Below are 18,678 nucleotides of genomic sequence, written 5' to 3' on the forward strand. Positions count from 1 at the left end.
CAGCCGGCCAGGCTTCGAGAGCAGTTACCACAGTGTGAAAAGGCAGGTGGCTTTGTCAGGCAGGATGCGGGCCACCGATGCAGGCTTTGGGAGATGGTGAACGCATCCTCTCCCATTACAGACCAGAGTCCAGACCCACCGATTCCTGGGATGTGGAGAGAAGGCCTGGGAGAGGAGATGTGCTGGGTAACACAGACCTCCTTCCTTGACTCTGCTCTGTCAGTCTCACCATGGCTGGACTTGCGCAGGGTCCCTTTCTGGAGAGAAAAGAGCTTAGCAATCATCTAGCTCTCATGATCCTCTTCCTAGCGGGACCTCTGAGGATCAGAGTAGGGAACTAGCTTTGCCAAGGTCAAACCATGGCCACCTAGAGCTGGAGTAGGATATAAGGCACCATGGCTCCAAATCCAGTGTTCAGAGACTTCTCGGTTAAGTGCAGAGAGCCAGGCTTTGCAGTCAGCTGCATCTGGACCCAATCCAGCCTCAGAACCTGGGAGATTTTGTCTTTTCCCAGCACCATACTGAGCCCTCTGCACCCCTCCCCCGAAACAAGAGACCACGAGATGCCGAGGACAGGACAAGACACCTGGAGCCAGTGAGTCACAGGAAAGAGGACTCCCTCTTCCCTCTCCCCCCATGAATAAACCCTCTGAGGCTCGAATGGACCACCCTAGAATGGGGAGGCCTGAAGAAACTAAGGTGGACCCCAGGTTAAGGTAGCAGTTGGCATCATGAATGCTCAGCAAAGTAGGGCTCAACCTGCAAGCAGTTCTCATTGCTGCTGCAGACCCAGGCCTTCCTCTGCCCACTGGGAGCTGTCTCAGGGCAGCTCCACAGGCTGAGCCCCCTGCCCATCATCACAGCTCCCATCTCTTGGGTGATCCTTCTGTGAGGAGGACTCTTTGGCCTGACCCTGCTCCTGCATACTAAGCACAGTAGAATGTGACTCTCAGTTCTCCTTCCAGTCTAGGCATCCTCCTCCTCCATCTACTTTTTCAAATGTATTCATTGAATTCAGCACACAGCAAAAATGTGACAGCACCTCTTAGTTGCCAGCCTCCATGTTAGAGACGATTGGTGATACAGAGACTTACATAGCCACCCCCGTATAGTATTTTTTTCTCCAGCACTTCCAAAGCCTCTATGTGAGCCAGGATGGACCTGCTTTGTCTCACAGCTTGCAGTAAGGTGGCAGGAGGCAGGGGTCATTTTCCTTGTATGCTGTAGAGCACTCAACTCTTGTAGGTGGCAATCTCATGGAATACCATGCATGGTGCTTCCCAGAGTTATGAAATCATTGTACTGATTCGGGGTCTTCTATGCCGCATGTGCTGTGCGGATGTGTGATGATGGTGCAGTGATTGAGGGTATGGTCCCCAGAGGCAAGCTGATCTAGACTTTCTACCCTCTATAAACTGTGTGGCTTTGAATCCAGTCACTTAATCTGAGTGTCAAGAAGATATAATTGTATATTTTAGTGTGATCTGATAAATTCAATGAAAAATATAAATAAAGAGATTATTTTTCAGTGAGACACATAAAGGGTAGAGTTTCCCTGGTGGCTCAGTGGTAAAGAATCTGCCCGCCAATGCAGGAGATGCAGGTTCAATCCCTGGGTCAGGAAGCTCCCTTGGAGAAGAAAATGGCAACCCACTCCAGAATTCTTGACTGGAAAATCCCATGGACAGAGGAGCCTGGTGGGCTACAGTTCATGGGGTCACAAAGAGTCGAATACGACTTAGCAACTGAGCATGTATGCACACACATAAAGGGTCAATGCCTAATAGCAATTATTACTGTCATTAATCACTAATGTAATTACTGCTTGATCTTATTGTCATTATGTTCATTAAAGGTAGGCAATACTATGCTGACAGTGCCCAATACATAAGCACTTAATAAATACGTGTTGAATGGATGTTTTTCAAGGATGGTCAGGTGGAAATCCAAATGCTCTCTTGCGTGAAAAAGAAAATTACTCAGGGGAACTGAATCAGAAACAGAAGACACTAAGCTTTTTAATGTGGTTTTGGTTAAACTGTGCTCCCTGGGAACTGAAAACTGAAAGAGAAATCTTGACCTGGTCATACTTAGGGCACCTACAAATATGAGACAGTTGTATCTGGTTAGGTGGGTTGGTTTTGACTCCCGGCATGCTTCTTCACTAAAGCAATCTTCCAGAAGGAAAGGCTTTCAGTCTGTGGTATTTAGGCTGGATTTCGCCATGCTTATAGACAGGGCAGCAGCCCTGGACTACAGGAGTCTGACTCCACAGTCAACATGGGGCACCTGTCAGCCCTCCTGCTTGGAGAGCACGCCATGGTTAGTGGGGTAGATGCCAGAATATGCCTCGTCCCTATGCCAGACATCAGCATGTTTAGGAACAGCTGGTTAGCTGTTTTCCATTTTGTTGCAGATATTTGGTGTGCTGCAGACACAGCCAAGGTAAAAATCCCACACCCAGGGACTGCCTTGGTCAATCTGTGTTCAGGAGTAAAATCAGGGTGAGAATCTAGGCTGCTTACTGGCCAGGCCAGGCTCAAATCAGCAGGCAGGCATCAGGCTTAAGCTTGTGGGGCGGACAATGCACTTGTTCTCTAGGGCTGTTGGTAGATGAAACTTACTATGAGTGTAGTTTCAGAGTAGCTGTATGCCAAGGAAAAGGATGGCATCAGGGTAGTCAGGGAGGTAGAGGGCCCAGGTTATCCACAGCCTGTGAAGGCTCAAGAGGACCTCAAAGATTAATATAGGCAAGAATGGAATCTCTATTCAAAGAAGAGCTGGGGCACCAAACCTTGAAAATTCTGGAGAACCAGCCATGCTCCACAACATATGGCTGAGCTTCTTTGTTTGGAAGGTCCCTTCCAAAGCATTTGTGGGCACTTCCTCGGCCAACCTGCATGCCAGGGAACAGGGATGCAAAGATGAGGAAGATAGCCCATCCATGAGGGAGACAGCCCATCCTTCAAGATACACCTTCACAATACCAAGTGCCCGCATGCAAAGTGAACAGGTAGCTGCCTCCAGAGGCTTCCAGATATCCAGGATCTGGGCACAATGAGAAGAAACAATCATGTGCTAACCTGACAGGTGGGGCCCTTTGCAGTTTCAAAGAAAATGGAGATAATGAAGACTTTGCCCCCACTTAACTCTTTAGAGGAATAGATGGTGCACTGTCTCGAACTTTGTGGTTCAGATGGAAACCAAAGGAAAAGCTCCAGACTGACATGAGGCTTGACTTGGAGCAGATGCATCTCTGCACTCGACAGCTTCCCAAGGAAGGAGGAGGCTCATTGCTTTCTGTTTTTCACACGTTGAACTTGTAGGAGGCTCATTGCTTTCTGTTTTTCACACGTTGAACTTGTAGTACCTGCTATCAAGCCTGTATTGACGTGAACAGGGAGAGGTGGGGTTGCCTGTGTGTAGTGCCCATTGATTGATATACGTGCATCCTCCTCACTGCATAATTATCAGAGCCCCACCTTTGGATGAACTTGCGTTAGCCAAGCTCCATCCTGTATCTAAAATTTCCTCAATCAAATAGCCTTTACTTTTTTCCCTTCTAATCACTTTATTTTCCTATTATAATGCAATGATCAAATATAGAAAATATAGAATAGAAAATGAACAAGAAAGAAATGGGTTTTGTGACATGGAATATGGGAAGCTAAGATTTCTGGGCTCTAGCCCAGGATCTACCTCTAACTGACCCGTCCTTTCACTGTCCTGGTCCCCAATCAGGGAGGCTGGGGAGAGGGGAAAAGACAAAGTTGAGCTGGATCACTGAAAAAGCAAGAGAGTTCCAGAAAAACATCTATTTCTGCTTTATTGACTATGCCAAAGCCTTTGACTGTGTGGAGCACAATAAACTGTGGAAAATTCTGAAAGAGATGGGAATACCAGACCACCTGACCTGCCTCTTGAGAAACCTGTATGCAGGTCAGGAAGCAGTAGTTAGAACTGGACATGGAACAACAGACTGGTTCCAAATAGGAAAAGGAGTACATCAAGGCCGTATATTGTCACCCTGCTTATTTAACTTACATAATGAGAAACGCTGAGCTGGAGGAGAAACAAGCTGGAACCAAGATTTCTGGGAGAAATATCAATAACCTCAGATATGCAGATGACACCACCCTTATGGCAGAAAGTGAAGAATAACTAACGGGCCTCTTGATGAAAGTGAAAGAGGAGAGTGAAAAAGTTGGCTTAAAGCTCAACATTCAGAAAACTAAGATCATGGCATCTGGTCCCATCACTTCATGGCAAATAGATGTGGAAACAGTGGCTGACTTTATTTTTCTGGGCTCCAAAATCACTGCAGATGGTTGATTGCAGCCATGAAATTAAAAGATGCTTACTCCTTAGAAGGAAAGTTATGACCAACCTAGGTTGCATATTAAACAGCAGAGCCATTACTTTGTCAGCAAAGGTCTGTCTAGTCAAGGCTATGGTTTTTCCAGTGGTCATGTATGGATGTGAGAGTTGGACTATAAAGAAAGCTGAGCTCCAAAGATGCTTTGGAACTGTGGTGTTGGAGAAGACTCTTGAGAGTCCCTTGGACTGCAAGGAAATCCAACCAGTCCATCCTAAAGGAGATCAGTCCTGGGTGTTCACTGGACTGATGTTGAAGCTGAAACTCCAATACTTTGGCCACCTGATGCGAAGAGCTGACTCATTTGAAAAGACCCTGATGCCGGTAAAGATTGAGGGCAGGAGGAGAAGGGGATGACAGAGGATGAGATGGTTGGATGGCATCACCGACCCAATGGACATGGGTTTGGGTGGACTCTGGGAGTTGATGATGGACATGGAGGCCTGGTGTGCTGTGGTTCATGGGGTCGCAAAGAGTCGGACACGACTAAGTGAGTGAACTGAACTGAACCACTATATATAGAATAGATAAACAATAAGGCCCTATAATGGAAAATAACCTGAAAAAAAGAATATATTTCATGGAAGGATGGGTACAATAAAGGAGCAAAACAGTATGGACCTAACGTAAGCAGAAGATATTTAGAAGAGATGGCAAGAATACACAGAGTAACTACACAAAAAAGATCTTAATGACTCAGATGATGATCTGACTCTGATAACATGATGGTGTGATCACTCACCTGGAGCCAGACATCCTGGAGTACGAAGATAAGACAGCCTTAGGAAGCATCACTATGAACAGAACAAAACTAGTGGAGGTGATGGAGTTCCAGCTGAGCTATTTACAGACCTAAAGGATGATGCTGTTAAAGTGCTGCACTCAATATGCCAGCAAATTTGGAACACTCATCAGTGGCCACAGGACTGGAAAAGGTCGATTTTCATTCCAATCACAAAGAAAGTCAATGTCAAAGAATATTCAAACTACAGTTGCATGCATTTCGCATGCTAACAAGGTAATGCTTAAAATTCTCCAAGCTAGGCTGCAACAGTACACAAACCGAGAACTTCCAGATGTTCAAGTTGCATTTAGAAAAGGCAGAGGAACCAGAGATCAAATTACCAACATCCATTGGATCACAGAAAAAGCAAGAGAATTTCAGGAAAATATGTGCTTCATTGACTATGCTAAAACCTTTGACTATGTGGATCACAGCAAACTAGAAAATTCTTAAAGAGATGGGAATTCCAGACCATCTCACCTGCCTCCTGAGAAACCTGTATGCAGGTCAAGAAGCAACAGTTAGAACTGGACATGGAACAATGGACTGATTCCAAATTGGGAAATGAGTACATCAAGGCTGCATACTGTCACTCTACTTTTTTAACTTATATGCAGAGTACATCATACAAAATAATGGGCTAGATGAAGCACAAGCTGGAATCAAGATTGCTGGGAGAAATATCAATAACTTCAGATATGCAAATGACACCACACCTATGGCAAAAGCAAAGAGGAACTAAAGAGCCGCTTGATGAAGGTGAAAGAGAAGAGTGAAAAAGCTGGTTTAAAACTCAGCATTCAAGAAATTAAGATCATGGCATCCAGTCCTATCACTTTGTGGCAAATAAATAAGGAAATAATTGAACAGTGAGAGACTTTATTTTCTTTGGCTCCAAAATCACTGCAGATGGTGACTGCAGCCAAGAAATTAAAAGACACTTGCTCCTTGGAAGAAAACCTATGACCAACCTACACAGTATATTAAAAAGCGGAGACATTACTTTACCAACAAAGGTCCGTCTTGTCAAAGCTATGGTTTTTCCAATAGTCATGTATGGATGTGAGAGTTGGACCATAAAGAAGGCTGAGCCTTGAAGAATTGATGGTTTTAAACTGTGGTTTTGGAGAAGACTCTTGAGAGTCCCTTGGACAGCAAGGAAATCAAACCAGTCCATCCTAAAAGAAATCAACCTTGAGTATTCATTGGAAGGACTGATGCTGAAGCTGAAGCCCCAGTACTTTGGCCACCTGATGCAAAGAGCCGATTCATTAGAAAAGACCCTGAGGATGGGAAAGATTGAAGGCAGGAGGAGAAGGGGATGACAGAGGATGAGATGGTTGGATGGCATCACTGACTCAAAGGGCATGAGTTTGGGCAAGCTCTGGGAAAGAGTGAAGGACAAGGAAGCCTGAGTGCTGCAGTTCATGGGGTTGTACATGACTGAACAAGAACATTTTGGTGTATACCTGAATCACTTTGGTGTATAACTGAATCACTTTGGTGTATACCTGAAACTAACACAACATTGTAAATTAACTATATATTTCAATTTTAAAAATGGTTAAAAAAGAAAGTACAAAAGAAAGAAGAAAGGAAATATACCCATTGATGGACATAACTGAAACAGAGCATTGTAGTAATTAAAAAGACAGTCCAAGTTTAAAATGCAAATACACCACTGAGGAATCTGTGAAAGAAGGTAAGAGTCAGAAGACCTGAGATCAGGTTCCACCCCTTCACCACCACCTGTCTGACACTCAGACTCCTCATCTGTAAAATAGGGATGATAACCAATTAAAATCACAGGTTTTCATAATTAAATGTGTGTGAAAATGTTTTGCTGTGTGAAGTGTGTTGGACACAGATTTCTTTTATGGGTAACTTATCTTGCGGGGAAGACTTCGGATTCAGGTATGTTTCAGGCCCCTGGAGGACCAATCAGAGAGCTGATGATCTTCCTGCAGGTTATGTTTTTGAAACCTTATTTGGTCCACAAGGTTGTTGCTTACCCTCTCCACTTTACAAACATCAGAAACATTATATGATTGACTGATAGAACACCAGCAACCCTTAGAGATATTATACTACAGCCCAGGGCTATACTTTCTATTTTTATTAAAATTCTTATTAACTCATAGCCCAAGAGCTTTTAAGCCAAGCCTAATCCCCTTTAGGGCCCCTTGATTTGATCAGAGCAATTTGTGTGCAGTGTTTTGGTCCCACTTTGTGGAAAGATAGTGCAGACAGCAGTCATGTGATGTTATTCTGAAGATACTGGAGTCTTCTCTCCATCCAAAACCACCTTCCCTTACAGGCTACTCCCACCCTACCCATAGAGACATACTTGAGCTCCACGGTTACAAGTCTACCCCCTGAGTTTAAGACTCCTATCTCTTTGAAATTCTAAATATTTCTAGGAAAAAGAACTATCAGTCATTTGTAGCTTAGTGATGCTGAGTTTGTTGGCTTCTATTTTGAATGTCAAGAGGGCTCTGTGGAGGGAGGAATCATGCAAAAATAAGGGTCCCCAGGGAAAATATGCCTTGACAAAGTACAAGAGGAAAAGGGGATCAAGAAGAACTTGTACCATTGGATCAGCTCATAGCCTCATTGAGAGACAGTTATGTCTAGGATGTACTTGTCCATCTTTGAGGCCAACAGGTGGCTTTCTGTCAACAGATGAGCTGAAGCTCTTTACATGTCTGTGATGGGATCAGGCCCATCTTCTGAACTGTTGGAAGAAGCAGCATCTCTCTTCTTCTGCCTCAGGCTTTGTGGTGATTTTTATCCTTCAGTTGCTGTTTGCTGAAGAGGCCTCCCTGAATTACTCACATTTATCTTTCCATTAATAGGTAGTCCTAAACTTAATGTCATCACCTTGGTAATCTGCAAAGCTATACAGCACCTGAAAATAGCAGCTCTTTTTTGCAGCTTGCTGAGTAGAAGTCATTTCTTTCCTGACATAAAATGTGTCTGGGCCCCATTTGGTTTTTCCTCATGTCATGTTGAGGTGAGGGACACACAGAATTGAGGCTGAGGAGGGAGGTGTCATTGTTCATAGAAACTACACTAGATTGTGTGCTTTGACTGTATTGTCATAAGCTAATTAGTAATGTGGCTTTTTAAAACCTCTCACAATGGCAGACTTGGTCTGAGGTCTCAGTTTGATATATGCCCAATATTTCATGACTTCTTTGCATTTAAAGGAGTAGATGACCAGGAAAAGCCTGATTTTGTAATATTTAATGAACTGTTACATTTACATTTTTCCCCTCCTTTGTTGATTTCATGCAGATTCATGGAGTTGTCATTTACTCTGCCCCTGGCACTATGATAAGTGTGTTAGGGATATCTGGTGAATATTAGAGAGAAGATCAGTTCTCAAGAACAGTTACCATGGTTATGGTGCCTGATGGTTGATGAACGATTCTCACAGTATTTAACCTCAAAACAACATAGTAAAATAGGAAGAGGAAGTATTATAATCACCGTCACCTTACAAATGAGGAAACTGTCACTCAAGATCTCCCACGTAGCAGTGCTGGAACTCAAATTCGAACCTAGATCTTCTAAACCCTAAGCCATGTTCTCAACCATATTGCCTCTCTGGGTATTAGAATCTTCCCAAGAGATAGAACCTAAACCTGTAAGTAAGATAAATGACTATTCAAAGAAGCCTGTGTTTAATTATCAAAGATGTGGTAATGACAGTTGTTGCTAAAATGCAGAAAAAGGACAAAATCATCATGGTAGCCCAAAATGGTAGAAGAGATGGATGGGGCTTGGTGGATTAGATGAGCTGGAGAGAAAGTAGTAGACACCTTTAACAAGATAGAAGCAGATTGTCTTTCACATAAAAATCTGAGCTGGTATGGCAGTTGTGCTCCATGAAATTGGCACAGATCCAGCTCCTTCTTCTCCGTGTCCAAGATGGCTCACCACCTGGTCCATGCTCCAGGAAATAGGCTGAAAGAAGTGGTCGTGGGGAGATAATGGTCAGATATTCCACTTCTTCCAGGAACTAGATTTTTCAGGATTTTCAGTGCTAAAACCAGGAAGTACCTGGAAGATGAGAGGAGTTGTCCTGCTAGTTTGAGGGCCCTACCTGAAAGTCACAAGCTTCATCCTTGGTTACATACCATTGGCTAGAACTTAGCCACATAGTCACACCTAGCTGCAAGTGAGTCTGGAAAATAAAAATCCTTATTTTGGGTGACCTTGTGCCCAGCTAAAGTCTTCATACCTACAAAGGAAGGGGATAGTTGATATTTGAGCCATAACTAGCTATATGTGCCGTTAACACAGAAAAAAATTTATTGGCAGAAGAGAATAGTGTTAATAAAGATCAACAATCATTTGTGTGACTTCTGGTGCTGTATCCATAATGGTAGTTTGGCAAATACTGTCCCAGGAGTCAGGCTGTGAGCTTTATGTACATCCTGCCATATTAGCTGGAACTTTTTTTCTTTTCCCAATCCAGGAGGCATAGCTGTGAGTGATGTTTTATAGGGATAACTTTGGACTCTATTCGTTTATTTTTTTTTAAGTATTAATAGGCCACAAATGTTTCTTGTAATACCCTCACATTGATTGCAACATACAAATGTGGCCGGATATGGAAATTCAGATGCACTCTGGCATGTCCTCAGGATGGTTTTGAGTTCAGAAGTCATGAAATGACGTGATGAGAAAGTCCTGGAGAAGGATTCATCTCAAGGGGTGGTGTGTCTCTTTCCTTAATCCCTAAATAACTTAATGAGGTGAGGACAAGCACATGGATCTAGAGTTTTGTATTTAAATGTTATCAGAGGTATGTAACTGCATGTTTCTAGAAGACTCCATGGTAGAAAATTGAGGACTTGCCTCAACCCTGCCCTCTGGAGAGGACTATCCCTTTAACTAGCTAGTTAGCACCCTAGCATAGCTTTCAGAAAATGGTCTGCCGTGTACCCAGCACTATTTGGAGATGGATATCAGTCCTAAAGCTGATGTGTCGGGGATAGGGTGGGGACCATGGTACACAGATGTGGCCAATGGGGAGATCATTCACTTCCACCCTGCCAGACATGTCACCTAGCTTTGTCCTGGCTATATTGGGGTTGGTTTTTCATGCAAAACCCTCCTAATCAGAATTTAAAATTTGCTTTACAAAAACTGTCAAACTACACGCCAAAGAAGATTGGATTGGTGTGGGATGGGACCTAAGGAGTGAAAACACCAGTGGCTACATTAGGAAGCCAGTCATTCAGTGAAAGAGAACCCAGGGCAGAACTTACTCAGGACTTCCCTAAATAAGGGAAGTCAAGGCCCTTGAGCAAGTCTGGTCAAGGCTGTACTCCTAGTCTCACACTGATGATACAAGCCTATGATGGATTGTGTGTCAACTTAAAATTATGTTTTTCTCTTCTTGATACCTTAAGATAACTTTTTAAAGCAAAATCACTTTGTGGTGTTCAGCAAAAATATTTCTGTTCCTAAAATGAGGTGTGGTCCCTCCTGCCCAAGTAAATCTTGAGTGCTTAAGTGTTTTGTGAACCAACTAGACTATTGCCATGTGTTTCTCATCATGCTCTATGCCTATTTTCTTGTGTACCCTGGAGCCTCCAACTTGAAGAGAATAAACATTCCAAAGGCATTAGCGTGCTGGTATGAATTAGTAACTTTGAGGAGGGGAAAAGCTGAAGATGAGATCCAGCCATACTTGCAACAGCTTTACTTGCCTGGAAGTATTTGTCATTTTGTAAAGATTTTCAGTCCACATCAGCCACTAAAATGGTTACAGAAGCTTGGGAACAATTTTGATTGTGCAGTGATTCAGGGAGTTATTAAGGACAATAAATCTGCATTAGTTAAGGATTGAAGAGCTGTAATGTAATATTATGTAGCCATTAAGTGTAACATTTTCAAAGAATATTTAATGGTGTGGTAAAATGCTCATGATAGAACATTCAGTGGAAAAATCAAGATCTAAAACTGCATCTGCAGCATGATCCCAATTTCATTGATTTGTACATATAGAAAAAAAGACTAGAAGGAAATTCTTCACAGTGTTACCATATTGGTAAGATTATGGACAACTGATTTTGTACCTTGAAACAATCGATCTTTTCCACATTGTCTAAGTAAGCAGCTATTCTTTCTGTTTTAGCGCAATACATACCACATTTGAAACTATAAAAAGCTGTTTATTTTTTTAAAGAATAAAGGCAAAAGTGCCATTGAATAAATATGTGAAGAGATTAGTGAAAGTAGATAATTTTCTGCAAAAATCCTGCAAAAATTTGACTCTGCATTTGAATGAGTTCTAACACAAAATTCATGTGCTCAGTGGAACACTTTACATTTTTTTCATTCATTCTCTTATTCATTCATCTGTTTGTAAACTGTTTATTATGCTCCCACTATATGCCAGGCAAGTGCTAAACTAGTCAGGTCTTGGTCCCACCCTTGAGAAGTAATCATATGGTCAAGACATGTTAACTACTATTAATACAGAGATAGCATGTTCCTTGTCTTACAGTGTTGTGAATAAGGTATGAGTTTGCTGAATGAATTAATTGGGAAGCCAATTGGAAATTAATTGATGGTTCAATTAATAAACAGAGCAAGAGTTTGTCTCCGGCACTGACCTTTCCTTCAGGAATTTTCTGAAGCTTTGTGAACTTTCTCCCATCTCCTTGTAGGAATCTCAACTGTCTGGCCCTACCCTTTCTGTTAATTGCTTCATAAAATGACAAAGACTCATGGAAGAACTGACCAGTTCTTTCCATGTGCTGTCCTGGCGAGCTTGTACTGATTAAAGAATGGATGACTCTGGAAGCAGTCAGAGCTGGAGGCCTCCAGAGGCACGGTTCCTCTCGGGTGAGAACTCAAGCCAGAGACAGGAGTGGACCATGATTTTCTGGCAAAATTGGGCCCAGCAGGAGATAGAAGTTAGTATCCTTCCGATGTGATGGCGGAAGCTCTTGAAAATGCCCTTCTGTTACCCCACTGTCTCCTGATCACTGATGCAACAACCAAGGACAGCATCTTTCACTCCAGTGAGGGATAGAGTTTAACAGGTCAGTGCCCCAGGGAGCAGCGACCCACTGAATTCCATCAGCCCTAAGGTTTAAAGAAATGCCAAGGGAGACTAACACTTCCTGCTGTGAAACTCCCTGGGGCATATCCTGTCTCCAGCCTGGCAATAATCCAAGTAAGCAAAGGTGAGGCCTGAACCAGGTTGGGCCAGAAGAAAGACATCCCCTCCCTGCTCCATTCTCACTAAATGCGCTGCCTGACTGGCTCTCCTGTTCACTGGGACATCCCACCCCCACCCCGGCACCCCAGGGAGACACCACCACCATCCCTCCCTCTTCACCACCCCCACCTCAGGGCTCTCAAGTCTACAGAAAGTCTTAGGGGGAGGGGATTCCTAATACTGACTCCTGGAAAATCCTTAAATGATCTAAGTAAATGAGTAACTCTTTGGATATCACAAGATGAAAGTAAATGAGTTGCCCAGGGACCATAATGAATGCAGATGAATTCTGTACCTTTGCACAGGTTTGAGAGAGACGAGAGGAGCTTCCGGTGGCAAGACGTTGTCTGAAGATGAGAGAGAATCAAAATCAATGGGAATCAGGAAGAAGAGAGGAAAGGAGAGTGTAAAGTCGTAGTCCTTGGAGAAGCTATTAACCAAGACTTGACTTTTATTACTTTATTCCTAAGGTTATAAAAAATATATATCCTGGGTGATTTCTGCCAAGTGCCTCCCAAGAGCTTTCTCTTCAAGGGTCCCGTGTCTCCTGTGGTTCTGGACCAGGGTAGGGAGTGGATCCATTTGCTGTGCAGGAGGGTGTAGGTACCAGAATAGACACCCCTGACCTCCGCCTGCTATGATTGATTCCAGGTTTGACAGTCACTAGAGAGTGTCTCCACCTCCCCTTCCATTGTCGACCTCTTAGACTCTGTTTCCTTCTGGGACCCCAACCCAAGCTTTCCCTTCCTGGAATTGACCACCACATCCTTGACCACGTTCCTATCCTACCTGCCTTTTCCTCTGCTGTCTCCAGGCTGAGGTCTCGAGTCAAGGCTTAGAGGGCAGGGAAGTGAATCTCACACTGGGCACTGCTCCTCTCTGACTGTCTGCTCTGTTTTCAGCTCCCTCTCCATCCCCTCCTTTTCCTTCTTTAGGAAGCCTCTGCGGTCTGTTCCTTTCCCCACCGCTCTTGATGTCCCCTATGCTTCACCTTCATGATGCCCTACAAGGAAATGCCCACATAGTTGGTAGTAGCTTGTCTCTGAAATGTACACCCTTCCTTCTTACTTCATCCAGTTCTCCCTGAGCACCTAACACCTGGCATCCAGTGTCCCAGGGGCTCCAAACCTGAAGGAGAGGCTGTGTGTATCCGGCTGCTTATAACACGTCGGCTACTATGTTGTTTTCTGACTGCTATAATACTACCAACTGCTATAAAGAAGGCTTTAAGAATCCTGACCAGAAACAGCAGTCATAAGAAACAGTCCATAACCCCTGGGGTCCTGGGGAGCAGACTATCACAGATGAAACTGACCTATTCTCAGGGACCCACACAGGTATTTCCCTCCTCCACCCGGATTCCTTCAAGATCCCTGTCTCCCAGGACGCAGCTCGGTATCTCCCACATCATTTAGTGGGAAGATGGAGTCTTGGCCCCCAAACTGGTCCCTGAACGCACTTTGCTGTGGAAGCCTCGCCAGGAAGGGTGGTTTGGGGAGAACTTCAGGATTGCACTCCAGGTGCCTTATGGTTGAAACATACTTTTTTAGACTGCCCTTGGGGAACATAACCACCCTTCACAATTTTGCATTTCTGGGAAAAAGCTTCCAAATAATAAATGAACAAATGAGTTCATTTGGGATTTTGTACACCAGACATTTTCTTACCAGCCCTAGATCCTTCAAAGCTCTCAGTCTCTCAAGGCTCCATTTCTGTAACCTAACTCATCTTTCAAAGTCATTTATGTCAAGGTGTTATTGGGTTAAAATGTTCCTTTCTTAAGTAATAAACTTTTTAGCAGAGACTTCTGGTGGACTAATGCCTTAACTCTAGAAAAGATTTCTTCACTCTAGTAATTCTCTCTGTAATGAAGGGGAGCTCAGACAGACAGTAAAGCCAGTTGGTGATAGAAACATTTAAGGTGCTCTGAAATCATATATTTTGAGTCTGGTGCCCAGTATATGTAAGCACAGCATTACTACTGTTTTCCATTTAGGTTTACTGTCATGCTTTATAGGATCCTTGACTTTATATCTATACCACAGGTAGGGGAAGGGGAGGGCATTGGTCTACCCAATAAAATCCATCTAATTCCAAAATATAATTGGAAGTTGTAAAGATTCTGAACTGAGGTTACGCACCTTTTCTTTTCTGTGGTTGGTCAGGGTTTGGGGACTAAAGCTAAACACAATAAATAATCTTCAGTTTGAAATTTGATAGGAAGAAAAAAAAGAAAGTATGTCTTTAAAAAAGAGAGAGCAGGTAAAATAATGTCCCCAGGCCAGGAAAGTACCAGTCATTTTCAGATAAATTATACCCTCCTCCTCCTCCATGGGAAAAAAAAAAAAATCATACTCAGACTTAACTGTCCCTTTGGCACTTTTGTCAAATGAGTTTTAGTAGCAGGAGCTGCTAAAAATATAAGCCAATTTCTTTCTTCATTTAAATCAAGTGCTTAAAAAAAGTGTAGCACCTAGAACTGGTGCAGGGCTCAGCATAGCAGCAGCTGATCTGCCAGAGTCCCTGAACAGTCCTCAGTGACAGCCAGCACCCTCTCAGAGCTCAGGGGAGGCAGTAGCCAGGCTGAACATTGGCCCTCGATGTAGGGGCTGTCCTTGAGCACATGGGACCCAAGTTGGAAAGGTGCCTTTGGGTACATACTGACAAGGGTATGTCCAGGGGGTCGTCTCAAGAATACTTTGTTGTTTGGACGTTGGTAAGTCCTTCCTCCAATCTGCTCTCCCTCTCTCCCTCCTTTCCCCCCCCCCCGCCCCGCTCCTTCTCTCCCTTTCTTTCTCTCTCCCTTCCTTCCCTTTCTTCTTTCCTTCCTTCCGTTCTTCCTTAGGTTCTTCCTTCTAAAAATACAAGAACATTACAAATATCAAGCATGTGCAAATAGTTGTATAGAGATTGGATAGGACTTTGAATGAATGAATGAGACTGAGTCCCCACTCTCAGGGAGAATGGAACACACCACATCCCCAAGCAGTGTTCTGTTCCCATGTAGCTTTTCTCTTAGTCATGTTTGGGAAGGTATCTAACCAACTGGCCCTGCCTATAAGGTGAGAACTAGGAAAGGCTTAAATTGCTTTCAGCATTACTTGCCTTTAAGAAAAGACTCTTAACAATGTACAAAGCCTTTGAAGACCAAAGTAATATATTTATCGTGGTAAAACATCAGGAATTACATTAGAGAGGAGGGGTGTGTTTTCAGTGGGGAGACTCTTCATGTTATCTTTTGTGGCAGCTGTTGTGCCCAAGAATCATATAAATTAGATCCAGAGACCTTCCCCAGTGGTCCAGTGGTTAAGAATTCACCTAAACAGACATTTCTCCAAAGAAGACATACGGATGGCTAACAAACACATGAAAGGATGCTCAACATCACTCATTATCAGAGAAATGCAAATCAAAACCACAATGAGGTACCATTTCACTCCAGTCAGAATGGCTACAATCCAAAAGTCTACAAACAATAAATGCTGGAGAGGGTATGGAGAAAAGGGAACCCTCTTACACTGTTGGTAGGAATGCAAACTAGTACAGCCACTCTGGAGAACAGTGTGGAGATTCCTTAAAAAACTGGAAATAGAACTGCCTTATGACCCAGCAATTCCGCTACTGGGCATACACACCAAGGAAACCAGAATTGAAAGAGACACGTGTACCCCAATGTTCATCGCAGCACTGTTTATAATAGCCAGGACATGGAAGCAACCTAGATGTCCATCAGCAGATGAATGGATAAGAAAGCTGTGGTACATATACACAATGGAGTATTACTCAGCCATTAAAAAGAATCTGAATCAGTTCTAATGAGGTGGATGAAACTGGAGCCTATTATACAGAGTGAAGTAAGCCAGAAAGAAAAACACCCATACAGTATACTAACACATATATATGAAATTTAGAAAGATGGTAACAATAACCCTGTATGCGAGATAGCAAAAGAGACACAGATGTATAGAACAGTCTTTTGGACTCTGTGGGAGAGGGAGAGGGTGGGATGATTTGGGAGAATGGCATTGAAACATGTATAATATCATATATGAAACGAGTCACCAGTCCAGGTTTGATGCATGATACAGGGTGCTTGGGGCTGGTGCACTGGGATGACCCAGAGGGATGGCACGGGGAGGGGGGGTTCAGGATGGGGAACACGTGTATGCCTGTGGCGGATTCATGTTGATGTGTGGCAAAACCAATACAATATTGTAAAGTAATTAACCTCCAATTAAAATAAATAAATTTATATTAAAAAAAATTCACCTTCCAATGCAAGTGGTGTGGGTTAGAGAGCTGGTTGGGGATCTAAGGTCCCACATCGCAGCCAAAAAAACAAACCATAAAACAGAAGCAGTATGGTAACAAATTCAATAAAGACTAAAACTGGTCGACATTTTAAAAAAAATCTTAAAATAATGAATTAGATCTAAATTATGCATATCAAAGATCATTTTAAATTCACATTTTGGGGCAGGAGGGGGTGACTGGAGCTATAGGGCGAGAAAGAAGGCCTACTCAGAGATGACTGGATTGTGCTAGGAGTTCGCCAGCCTTGGGACTTATAAACGAGGCCACCTTGAATCAGACCCCTTATGGAGTTCCAGTGATTTGAACACACCTCCTGAATGAGGCTCTAAGATGGTTTGTCATAGTTCAAATTCTGGTATCTAATGAATAATGAACATAGTTGTTAGTGCCACAGTGACTTCCATAGAAAAGCTTCATTTTACTACTCTTATCCAAGCCAACTTTCCTATGCAGTCATTGCATTAACGCCTTCCGTGTATATGGAGGGTGCAGATTTAGAAGTACCTACGCACGTGCTAAAAGCGGTGATGAGTTGTGGTGAGCCATCCCTGCTATGCTTTCTTCCAGTTCTACTTGGTAACATGGCACAGAAATTTAGAAAGCTACCCAGCTATCCCTATTACCATGGCACCAGCTGGGGCGGGGCGGCAGTGGGGGACAAGGAGAGGGAGGGAGGGAGGAAGTCAGCTGACTCCAATTAGGATTAACCCTGTAACCTTGGAGAAGGAAATGGCAACCCCCTCCAGTATTCTTGTCTGGGGAATCCCAGGGATGGAGGAGCCTGGTGGGCTGCTGTCTATGGGGTCACTCAGAGATGGACGTGACTGAAGCGACTTAGCAGCAGCAGCGGCTGTAACGTTTTGTTCCTTACAATGATGCCCTAGGCCCCTGAATTCATCCCCAAGCATCAGCAAAGACAGTTCTAGAAGTTCTGGGCTATCCTGTCCTACCCTAATCTATTCAGACCTTCTTTATTGGTACTGTCTTAAAATGGTATTTATCTATTTATTTTCGGCTGTGCTGGGTCTTCATTGCTATACAGACTTCCTCTAGTTGCAGTGAGTGGGAGCTGCTCCCTAGTTGCAGGGCACAAGCTTCTCAGTGTGGTAGTTTCTTTCTTGCAGAGAAGAGGCTCTAGGGCAAGCAGGCTTCAGTATGGTGATATTTTATATTCCATCACTGAAGACACCTCTGTGACCTTTTCTATAAGTATCAGGTTATTTTATCCTTAACCAGCTGCTCTCGTGTCCCTTAGCTGAGTTAGAGTTCATTTTGAATAGTCTTTTGGTTAAGCATATAGATCTAAACAACAGATTACTTGGGTTTGAGATTGAATAGCAATTCTTATATGTCAGGCACAGTCTGAAATTTTATATAAATTACCTCAGTTCATCTTCACAGTAACAAGTAAGGTACTATTATTATTATCACAGTACAAGCAAGATGCTGTTATTATCTCCATTTTTGCAGATGGGGAAACTGAGGCAATGGGAGGTTATGTAATTTTTCCAAGGTCATACTGCTGTTACCCACTCCAGTGTTCTTTCCTGGAGAATCCCAGGGACGGGGGAGCCTGGTGGGCCGCTGTCTATGGGGCCGCACAGAGTCGGACACAACTGAAGCGACTTAGCAGCAGCACCAGCAGCATACTGCTATTAAGTGGCAGAGCTGAGATTTGAATCCAGCCAGTCTGCTTCAATCACTACTAGTTCACTGAGATTTGAAACACTGATTTTATTATTAAAAGTAATACCCCAGTTACCGGAACTTTAGGATCCCTTTTACAAAGGATGATGTGTCTGAAAAGAGCCAGTCAGCCTCTGTCAGCAAAATGGTATTTAATGCTTATAGCAACAATTGTTTCTCCTCACTTGAACCCCTAAACCCCATCTAAGAGCAAAGTTTATCTTGACCTCATAGATTAAGCCTGTTCTCCATGCACTGCTAGGGAGAAATGCTGAC

At 43.4% G+C, this 18,678-nt stretch overlaps 1 protein-coding gene across 2 annotated transcripts in view; it reads left to right on the forward strand.

Moving 5' to 3' along the window:
- RORA (RAR related orphan receptor A) overlaps positions 1-18,678 on the forward strand; it is an 807,747-nt gene that overhangs the window by 423,487 nt on the left and 365,582 nt on the right. The window lies entirely within an intron of this gene.

This window comes from Ovis aries, chromosome 7 (assembly GCF_016772045.2).
Source record: "Ovis aries strain OAR_USU_Benz2616 breed Rambouillet chromosome 7, ARS-UI_Ramb_v3.0, whole genome shotgun sequence".
NCBI lineage: Eukaryota > Metazoa > Chordata > Mammalia > Artiodactyla > Bovidae > Ovis > Ovis aries.